Source organism: Cupressus sempervirens, chromosome 7 (assembly GCF_028749045.1).
Source record: "Cupressus sempervirens isolate cs-2001-9-10 chromosome 7, ASM2874904v1, whole genome shotgun sequence".
NCBI lineage: Eukaryota > Viridiplantae > Streptophyta > Pinopsida > Cupressales > Cupressaceae > Cupressus > Cupressus sempervirens.
In genome coordinates, this window is record NC_143124.1 from 793,490,256 (window position 1) to 793,501,803 (window position 11,548).

The window sequence follows — 11,548 nt, forward strand, 5'->3', positions numbered from 1 at the left end:
CATTAGTGTTAGTGATCAAAGCAAAGGCACAATTGGAATCTAACATAGAATAACCAAACCTTTTTGGTTGCTTTCTTACTCTCATGGATCTCCTCAAGGGCTAAGGTTGAGGGTGTTCTTCCTCTTCTTCTAAACTATTAGAGCTACTAGAGCTCTCCTCATCATTAGACCCAAGATGGTCTTTTTGTTCAATCTTCTTAGGGGTAGGAGGCAATTGAACAATATCTTCCTTCTTTCCTTTTTCATCTGGTTGTAGCACAATAGGCGAAGATGTTAGCTCTCTAAACATAAAATTTCTTCTATACAACACCTTACTAGTCATAGGATCCCAAAGCTTGTAATATTTTCATACCAACACCGTATCCGATGAAAATACACTTGACAGCTTTGTTTTCCAACTTAGATCTTTTCTCCTTTAGAACATGTGCATAAGCTTCACAACCAAAAAAATGAAGATGTCGAATTGAAGGCTTCTTACCAAACTACACCTCCATGGGTGTCTTACCAACAAGAGCTAATGTAGGAGATCTATTAACTAGATAAAAAGTAGTGGCCACAACTTTAGCCCAAAATCGTTGTTCAAGAACAACTTCACTAAGCATACTCCTGGCCTTCTCCATCAGTGTCCTATTCATTCTTTTTGCAACTCCATTTTTTTGTGGTATATAAGGAGTTGTCTTATGCCTCTCAATACCTTATTCTTCAAAAAATTATTCGAACTCTGCTGAGAAAAACTGACCACTATTGCCAATTCTCACATGATCTTCTTACTAGTCTGATTCTCTACAAGGGCTTTAAATTCATTGAACTGACTAAAGACTTGTGTTTAGGAACCTTCTACTATAACCATCTATGAAAGATACAAAAAATACAAACTTGGAGATTGAAGGAACTTTTATAGGACCAAATACATTGAAATGAATAAGATCCAAAACATCAGGAGATTTGTGAGAACTAGAGTAAAATTGAACATGATTTTGTTTACCGTAGACACAATTTTTGCAGAAGTCAAACTCGAGATTAAAATCATTTAACCCCTCAATGAGATTCTTGTTCTTCAGGGTTCTGAGACTCTTCTCACCAATGTGGCCAAATCTCATATGCCACAACATTGTCTTTTCGACAGGAAGCTTTCCGTCCAATGCATTTGCACCCTTAGGTACACATGTTGCAATGCCATCAGAACCAATAACCATAGTCTTCTTTACTTCTCATTCAGATGGTGAGGATGAAGTGATAGTTGCTCTCTTCTTTGAAACAGAAGAACTATTGCACTGAGAAATGCATGCATCAAGCTGAAATAGAGTACCTCTCCTAGTACCCTTAGCAAGCACCATAGCTCCTCTCATCATCTTATACCCATTTTTAGAAAAAACAACTTGCACACCTACATCATTCAGCATACTTACAGATAATAGGTTTCATGCCAAACTAGGGATGTGCATTACCCCATTGATCCCCTTTACTCATCCATCAGGGAATCTGATAGTGACCCGTCCTTGTCCAACTATCTTTATGTGAGAATCATCACCCAAGTACACCTTTCCACCATTGAAAAACTTCATACTTTGAGAACCAACTTCGATTAGAGGTCATGTAGAAAGAAGCATCTAAGTCTATCAACCACACATCATCAGATGCATGTGCTACAAAGGCTGCAATGAAAGCATCACCATCTTCTTGAGATTTTTGTGAACCTGAATTTGAGGCCTTCTTCTTCTTCTTTGGCTCTTTATAGTCTTTACGAAAGTGCCTAGTCTTATCAGAGTTCCAGCATTTTGCCTTGGACTTTCCAAGAGTCTTTGATTTTCCACGGGATTTGGATCTACCCTTTCTAGACTTGTCATTTTGCTTGCCTCTGTCGTTGGATCTACCATGAATAGCAAGAGCTTCCTTAGCCAAATCTAATGACTTTCTCCTCATCTCCTTAGATAACAACAAAGACACCACATCATCCATTCTAAAAGTGACTAAAGTACTTCCAAGAGCCATCACAAGATGGTCCCATGAATTAGGCAAGGAACATAACAAGGTCATACATTAATCCTCCTCCTCTATCTTGACACCAGATGATGTCAACTGTGCAATCAGTAAATTAAAAGCATTTAGATGATCTATAATAGATCCTCCTTCCTCCATTCTTAGAGAATACAAATTCTTCCTTAGGAACAACTTGGCCCAATACACAAACCCACGTTGTGTCCACAAATTGTTTGTGGTCTTCTCATCAAGAACATTCAAGAGAACTAAATCAGCTAGACAGATTCTAATGAGACCCTTAGCTTTTTGATCCTTGAGATCCCAATCTACTTGAGATATTGTTGTGGGTCTCACATTAGGTGAACTCACCTCCCATAGATCATGATCTTCAAGCAAGTCCTCCATCTTGAGTTTCCACAACTCAAAATTACTGCCATTAAATTTATCCACCTCCATTTTTTCATATGATAAACTAACCATCTCAATCTACAAATAAGATTCAAAATGCTCTGCACAAAAATCCCACTCAAACTTGAGATTAGCTCAGAAAACCCTACCCAACAACTAGGATCAAAAGTTGATCAAGCTCTGATACCACTTGTAAGGAAACTTAGGTGCAAAAATAGCTTCCTACACTAATCTCTTAAGGAAAGTATTGCGCAAATTCTTTTAAAATCCTTACAATTATAGATTTGATATTATTTAAACAATAATAGTGCAGCCAACCATGAATATAGAAACTAGATAGAGACAGAAAACACAAACACAAAGATATGCTAGTGGGGTAAAACCTTTCAATAAAACAACCCCACCCCTCCAAAACCTACACAATGTATTATCTTCAACTCAAAGGTTACAACACACTTGCAATGCAAGCTCTTTTAGGACATGTAAGACTTATCCAGTAGCAACCAACAATACACTACACACCCATTATCTATAGCCCTAAAGTGCTTATATAATGTGCTTTCCATTTTTAGGGCATCTTCCAAAGATAGCTCTTATGCGTCATAGGATCTGTCATAACCGTTTTAATCATGATTTTCTTACACACAATTAAATCTTCCAAAGATAGCTCTTACACATCATAGGAATCCATTATAACCATTTTAGTCATGATCTCCTTGCACACAATTAAATATTTCAAAGATAGCTCTTACATGTCATAGGAATCCGTCATAGGAATTTGCCATAGGAATCCGTCATAATTCAAGATGCTGACACATGCAACATGCCAACTAGATGTGTACACTCACATTTAATTACATTATTTGCAAAAAATACATTTACACAAAAAATAATAAGAATAGGAATTGTCCAAGGTTGAGACACCTTATTCCTAACAGAATTCATATAGTTGTATTGTTCGATTGCATTCATCATAAAAATAGAAAAATACAAAAAATATATTTCTTTTTTGTGTGTTTTTATTCTTTTGAAATAGCAAGTAGATTCTACATCTTATCTGAATTGTTCAAACTAGCAAAGACCTCCCTATGAACAAATATATTTATCTTCAACTGAGCAAATTTCAGTAGCTCGCAAGATCACTCAAAACCTTGGAGTTGATCCTAGATTAGCTTTTCAAGATAGGAGTTTGAAAGGATTCATGTCATTAAGCATTGCGCAAAATGACAGCTCAATACATCCCAACCATCGTTGGGAGATCACCAGGGAGCCTTGGAGCGTAGCATCTGTGAGTAGAAGATTGAGGAGCTACAACCCTAGTGATGACCATGGGGTGGAGTCTAATCTGTCGAAGCAGAACTTGGTGGTACTCAGGCCACTATACAAGGCACATTGCCCTAATGATCGAGGAGCTCCTATAGGTGAGCCACCTCAAGAACCACCTTGTTGGCTTGTACTTGAATCTTCATCATCACATTATTACATATGCAAGATTTAGTTTACATAGATACATTTATATCATGAAATTTGTGGGTGAATAAAACCACATTCCTATCCTTCCAAAGAGTGAAAAGAATCTCCATCTTGAAAGCATGTCAAATCTAGGCATACTTAAAAGGGTTTCTAGGAGAATCACCCAGCATAACCATATGCCAAGAAAAGGGCTTGAGCCTAAAAGGTTTTAAAAAGTCATGTATCCAAAGCCAATATTTTTGAGCTTTGCGATAGAACCAAAAGATGTGCAAGAAAGAATTTAGATGTCCACAAAAGGAACAAAAAGGGTTTGAAACACCCAAATTCTTGAGATGGGGACCTAGAGGTAATCCCTGGAAGAGGAGACACAAGGAAAAGTGTGCAATCTTTGTCTCAATGATGGTATTACAAATAGTATTAAACTAGTATCTCAAATTCTATTGCAAAGAGTGGAGGTCCCAGTGCTGGTTGAGAGTCTCAACCATAGGCACGTGGGACACCAAACAAAAGTATCTCATCTTGGGCTTATAATTGATAAGAGTACACAAATACCACTTCTAATCCTTCCACCAAGTTTTTACAAGTTGGATACCTAGCTTGTGAAGCAAATGGGGAGGTAAAGTAGAGACCAATAAATCAAAAGCCTAACGATTTGGATGAGCCAAATGAAACTAGAATTTCATATCTTCCCATGATCTAAGACTCATCTTAAATTTAGAAAAGAGATACTTGGGAGTCTTGATGCTACCTTTGAAAAAACACAGTGCACTAGCACCCTACACCTTGGCAAGAGGCGGACCTTGAATGGAATACAAGGGGGACCACTAAAGGTTGTGTTGATTCATGGAAATCACATATCTGAAACCATCTCCAACCCAATAAAGCCAAGGTTTGACAACCTCCCAAGCTCCCTAGATGTTCTTGACAAAAAAAGATCCCTAGACCTGCACAGGCTCTAAAGTGATGAGAAGGGTTTGAAATCCAACCCTCTTCCACACAAGTCTGTTGACTGGAAAACTAGAGGAAATGCAATGCCTCAGAAGAATTTTCCAGGCTTTATCTCTGGTGAGGGCTCAAATAACCCATTTAGCACACAAAGTGATACCCTATTTCTGGGTAAAAATGAGGTTAAGGCCTCTAGACTCCTCGGGTAAACAACAATAATCCCAAGCAACTCTATGAAATTCATGATGCTCAAAACTCAAGGCCTAGAGAAAACCCCTAAGAAGCTTCTCAAGCTTTAAATAAGAAGCCTTGGAAGGAGTCCAACAAGTAGAATACTAAAAATGGGTAGCAGCCAAAACCTTGGAACAAATCTGGAATTTACTAACTGAAGAAAGGGGTTTGGTGAGGCAATAATCTAACTTTTTAGAAATCTTGGCAAGCGCAGTATTCCAAAGGTCAACAGTCAGAGCTTGAAAGGAAAAAGGGATACCCTAAAAGTGGAAGATCTCATTGTGTTGAATCCATTTCCACGGATATTGCATAAGACAAGGTGAAGCTAGGAGAAAATATCACCTATAGTATAGAGTTTTGTGTCATTGAATAGCAGACACAGTGGCCAAACATTGGAGAGCATTTGAGATATTTTCCTCATCCTCAATGAGAGTAAGGAAGGAATCATCAACAAGATGCACATTGACAAGTTGAGTACCTAAGATTTAGGTAGGGCAATGCTTCTAACATGGCCAAAGGAAATGGCATTAGCAAGAAGATACCCAAACCCTTCAGCAATATGAACATACAAAGTCAGATCTAGAGGACATCCCTTGTTGTGAAATAGGATCTCTGAAAATGTAATAATACTACCATGTTTTTTGTGTGCCAAGTGCAGATCCAAATGCATATATATAGGAGTAGAAGAGACATGTCTTTGTGTTAATATTCATCATACTTATATTCTTTTTGTATGTGCACTAACATCAAATCCTTGATGTCTACCAAAAAAATATGCTATATCCTTGTAGGATATGAGTTATCTAATTTGTGAAACTCTAGGACAACTTAGTGGAGCATATTAGATAATAAAAAATCACAATGCCATGGTCTCTATCATGACAAGTACCATGATCTTTGGCACTCTATGACAACAATTTAATAAATTCTTATCATGATACATTTGTTATCATGACTTTTGGCACTCCTGGACAACAAATTAATAAAGTTTTTCATGACAACAAGTCAAACCATTGATCAGATTGTCATCTTTCAATAGCTACTTTCCATATATATATGGGACCCTTCTATGAGTATTAAATATTAATTCAATTAAACACATACCTTAGGTTGTAGTGTCTCCACTTTAGCATTGTTTGTACCTATATCACCTTTTAGAGGTGGGTCCTTTCGTACTCATGCGAGGTGGAAAACTGTCAAGTAGGTGGGGTTTCTTCATTTTTATTTTTCAATTAAATCCCTCTTATTATTTGTAGTGGGTCTATGTTTGATGTGGCCACCAATCCCCACGTCACTGTGAGAATGAGTGTGGTTCATGTTATTGCAATCAACATGCCGGATGATGATCTTTCCCTCGTCTGTTGCCTCATTTTTTTTATTCTGTGTGCTACCCTTTGATAAGCCGGACGGCTTAAACATCACACACTAAGCTTCATTCTAACACCAAAATTGTTAAATAGTCAAAGTTGACTTATTTTTTCTAAGCTTAATTTTCTCCTTAGAGTGTGATAAGCTTTCTGACTATACCTACACTTGACTTTTCAATTAGTGGGTCATGTCACTTCTTTTCCAGATTGCAATAGTCCATTAAGAAGGGTTTAGTTCAATGATCAAGTTGATATATGTGCGTTCCCATGCAACTATCCAGACTTGGCATTTTCCATTGCATGTATCCCATATTATTGACCACAACTACCTCTATTAAGCACAAGAATCTAGAGGTGAATATGGCACATCAGCACTCAAGGCGTATAATGTCTCCTTAATCTGAAACTTTGAATAGAGCTACCAAGACCCAGGAGGAGAACCCGTAATTCAAATATTTTTCTCATGTCAATATTATCATTGATGTCGATGCAAGCAAAAGAATCCTTGAAGAGCATCTCCACTGATTGGAGAAAAACTGGGCCAAACCCTAAGGCTTGAAGCACAACAAGAATGAAAGGCCATTCAATATGATCATAAGCCTTGGCAAAATCAATCATGATAAAGAGAGCTTGTCACATAGATCGGTGGGCCCATTCTATACCCTCCCAAACAACAATAATGTTGTCAAGGATGTATATGGATTTGATGGAATTGGTCTTCTTAGGGCGAACAATCCAACTCAAAAGATGGCAATTTTTTCATATCCAGAGCTTTATTTATGATTTTGTAGGAGATATTCAATAGAGTGATGGGTCTCCAATTGCAAATAACTTTAGCATCACTGGCTTTTGGTATGAAGTTGATGTTTCCTTTGTTAATAAGATTGCCAAGCGATTTAGAGTAAAATGCTTCAAGGTACGCTTCGTGTAAATCTAGCCCAAAGGAATCTCATAAAGCTTTGTAAAATTCGTAAGGAAAACCATCACACCTAGGGGCCTTGTCATCTATTATAGAAAAGACAGCTTCCTTGAGGTCACTAAAGGTGAGCATTTGCTCACAAAATGCACATTGCTGAACTGCAAGCTAAATAAAAGTAACAATGGTGTATTCCTTCAAAGTGTGTTCCCTTTCTACAAAGTTATCCTGCAAAGTAAAAACCTTCTCATAATGTTGAACAAAGGCTTGAAGAATGTTTGGGAGGTCAAAGAGAATCTATTGACCTTCCTTGATTTTTGTAATCCCTACTAAGGTGTGACGAGCTCTAAGAGCTTGAACTCAAGGCAATGAAGACAGGCCTTGATTTGAGTACCTCTGGAAGTATAGTTGTCAGAAGCCTACTTTTGATGGCGAAGATTAGCGAGCGGAAGTTGCAAATTTGAATCAAACGGATTCATGGTCAAGGCTTCAAAGGCCACACGCAGGTCTTTGGTGGTTGTGTCATAGGAACATCTATGGTACAGAGTAGGTTTTCTATCATAGATGCAAAGAAATCTAGCCATACTTGAGATGGCATCATACCACTATTGAATCTAGCCAATGTGGGTATGGGGTTGAGGCTCTAAATTCAAAACACGCAAAATGTGAGCCATAGTGGGATCATAAATCAATAGTGATGTGTTGAGGAAAAATTGCATTTAAGAATGACGTCATTGAGTTATTTTTCAAGTACTAGTAAAAAGAATGGGATAGTGGTCTAACAAAGTCTCATCTTGTAGAAGAATGATAGGTAATTCCCTATCTTCACAAAAAGAGGAAAATGATTGTGTGGCAATCATTTCATGATTAAGCCTCTTAAAAATCCTATTAGATCTAGCTCTAAAATTAGACCATGTCAAATCCCACCAAAATGATTGCGATGGACATTGGGATAAATAAGGCCTAATTTATTACGCATGTAGTACCAGGGTTCTCTTTTCCTAGTTGTCCATCAAAAAGGTAATATATCATCTTTGTTATTGGGTAAGTGCACCAAGTTGTGGTGCCAAAAGGGGGGTATAAGTGGACATCTTTTTCCTGAAATCAGCAATTTCTAAACTTTGACAAGAGTTTGAAGATAGTTATGCTCAAAATTTTAAGATCTTACAAAAACAAAAGTAGTAGTCCTTTGACTCTAGTTTCTAAACTACTAATTTTTTTTCAAAATGGTTTAGTTTTAGGCCCTCCAAAAAATGGGCCACAAAAAGAGGTACTATTTTTCAGAAAAACATAACATAGTGAAAAGTGTGGTCCCCCTAAAATTTTAACTTTTATTTTGAAATTCTTTAATCACTCTGGTCAAAATTTACCAAACACCATGTAGTTTATCCCAAAAATCTTGGGTAATTTTATAATGTGTATTTTTTTTATGAACTTTCTATGTGGACACATCCCAAAAACATGAAATATCTTTGTGCTCCCCCTAGAAATTATTGAAAACTAATCCAAAATAAAAACTTCTTTTTTTCAAAGTGTTTAGAATGGAGTCTAGATTCTAAAAAACTAACTTTTTGCAAAATTTGACGAACGAGCTAAAATCTACACCCCAATTAGTACATGTTGGGTTTTGAGAGAAATTAGACATACATTCAAAAGAAATTATAGTTGAAAGGCTTTGAATAATGTGAATTTGAAATAAATTATATGGTTATATAGCTAACACAAAGATCTATAATACTATGTAACCTAATTTTATCAATTCTCAACCACAGGAAAACTGAAGGAGAACACAAAATAATATACAAGCATTTTTTGTATGCTTGCTACAAAACACGTCTTAGACTAGTTTAGAGCCTCCAAACCTCTGGGTTGGATCCCAAGGAAAATCCAAGCCTTAGACTTGGTGGTATCCAGTGCTTTAGATAGTGCATGTGCATGATAGTGTGTGTGTTTGTGTGTTATTTAAAGTATTTTTAAATTCAAGGCTTAAATAGCATGTATGTGCTATAGTGCATGCACATTATTTTAAAAAAATTTAAATTGAAGACTTAAATAGCGTGTACGCACTATAGGTGCATGTGCACTATTTAAGCCTTCAATTTAATAGAGAGGATGGATAAGAGAGAGGGTAAAGTGTGTGTGTGTGTGTGTGTGTGTGTGAGAGAGAGAGAGAGAGAGTAGAGGGTGGGGAGATAGTAGGGGAAATGATGTAGAGTGATAGACAAGAATAGAAAGAGAAAAGGGAATGGGGAAAGAGCATAGAGAGAGAATACAAATAAATTAAATAAATACTAAATAATTAAGGTAGGGGAGGGAGGGAGGAGGGAGGGAGAGAGAGAGAGAGAGAGAGAGAGAGAGGAGAGAGAGAGAGAGAGAGAGAGGGAGGGAGAAATGGATGGGGTAGGGAGGGGGCGGAGGAAGAAATGGGGAGAGAGGGAGGGAGAAATGGAGAGGGAAGGAGGGAGAGAGAGAAGAGAGAGAGAGAGAGAGTAGGGGATGGGATTTCAAAGCGTACATGGGATAGGATTCATAGAAAGTGAGAAGGACATAGAGTAGGGAATGGGAGAGAGAGAGAGAGAGAGGAGAGAGAGAGAGAGAGAGAGAGAGAGAGGAATGTTGGTTCAAAGAGTACATGGAATAGGATGCATAGAAAGAGAGAGGGAAACATAGTAGGGGATGGGAGTGGGATAGGGAGGGGAGGGAGAGAGGGAGAGAGAGGGAGAAGAGAGAGGGAGAGGGAGGGAGGGATTAGAGGATGGGGGATCAAAGGGTACATAGGATATGATGCATAGAAAGAGAGGGAGGGACACGCAGTAGGGGATGTAAGAGGGTGGAATTGGGATAGAGAGAGGGAGAGAGAGGAATGGTGGTTTAAAGCATACATGGAATAGGATTCATATATACATATAGAGAGAGAGGGACATAAAGTATTGGATGATAGAGGAGAGGGAGGGAGGGGGAGAGGGAAAGAGAGGGGAGAGAGAGGGAGAGGGAGAGGGAGAGGGAGAGGGAGAGGGAGAGGGATTGAGGAGGAGAAGGATAGGGAGTAGAGGATGGGGGTTCAAAGAGTACATGGGATAGGATTCATAGAAGAGAGAAAGGGATATAGATTAGGGGTTGGGGAGAAGAGAGATAGGATGCAAAGAAAGAGAGAGAGGATGGAGTAAGGAGAGAGGAGGGAGAGGGAGGGACGTGAGGGAGGGAGAGAGAGAGAGAGAGAGAGAGAGAGAGAGAGAGAGAGAGTATTGCATGATAGAGGGGAGAGGGGAGGGAGATAGAGAGGGGGAGAGAGGGGGAGGGAGAGAGAGAGAGAGAGAGAGAGAGAGAGAGAGAGAGAGAGAGGATGGGGTATGGAGGGAGGGAGGGAGAAATGGGGAGAGAGGGACGAAGAAATGGAGAGGGAACGAGGGAGAGAGGGAGGGAGAGACAAGGGGATGGGATTTCAAAGCGTACGTGGGATAGGATTGGTAGAAAGAAAGAGGGACATAGAGTAGGGGATGTGAGAGAGAGAGATAGGATGGGGTAGGGAGGGAGGGAGGGAGAAATGGGGAGAGAGGGAGGGATAAATGGAGAGGGAAGGAGGGAGGGAGTGTGTGTGTGTGTGTGTGTGTGTGTGAGAGGAGAGAGAAAGAAAGAGAGTAGGGGATGGGAGTTCAAAGCGTATGTGGGATAGGGTTCATAGAAAGTGAGAGGTACATAGAGTAGGGGATGGGGGAGAGAGAGAGAGAGAGAGAGAGAGAGAGAGAGAGAGAGAGAGAGAGAGAGAGAGAGAGAGAGAGAGAGAGAGAGAGGAATGGTGGTTCAAAGAGTACATGGAATAGGATGCATAGAAAGAGAGAGAGAGAGAGAAACAGAGTAGGGGATGGGAGTGGGATGAGGGAGAGGGAGAGGGAGGAAGGGAGAGAGAGAGGGAGTAGAGGATGTGGAATCAAAGATCACATGGGATAACGATGCATTGAAAGAGAGGGAGGGAAACATGGTAGGGGATGTGAGGGGTGGGATTGGGATAGAGAGATAGAGAGGTGAGAGAGAGAGAGGAATGGTGGTTCAAAGCATACATGGAATAGGATGCATATATATATAGAGAGAGAGAGAGGGGGGGGGAACATAAAGTATTGGATGATACAGGGAGATAGAGGGAGGGGGAGAGAGAGGGAGAGGGAGAGAGAGGGAGAGGGAGAGGGAGAGAGAGGGAGAGGGAGAGGGAGAGGGAGAGAGAGAGGGAGAG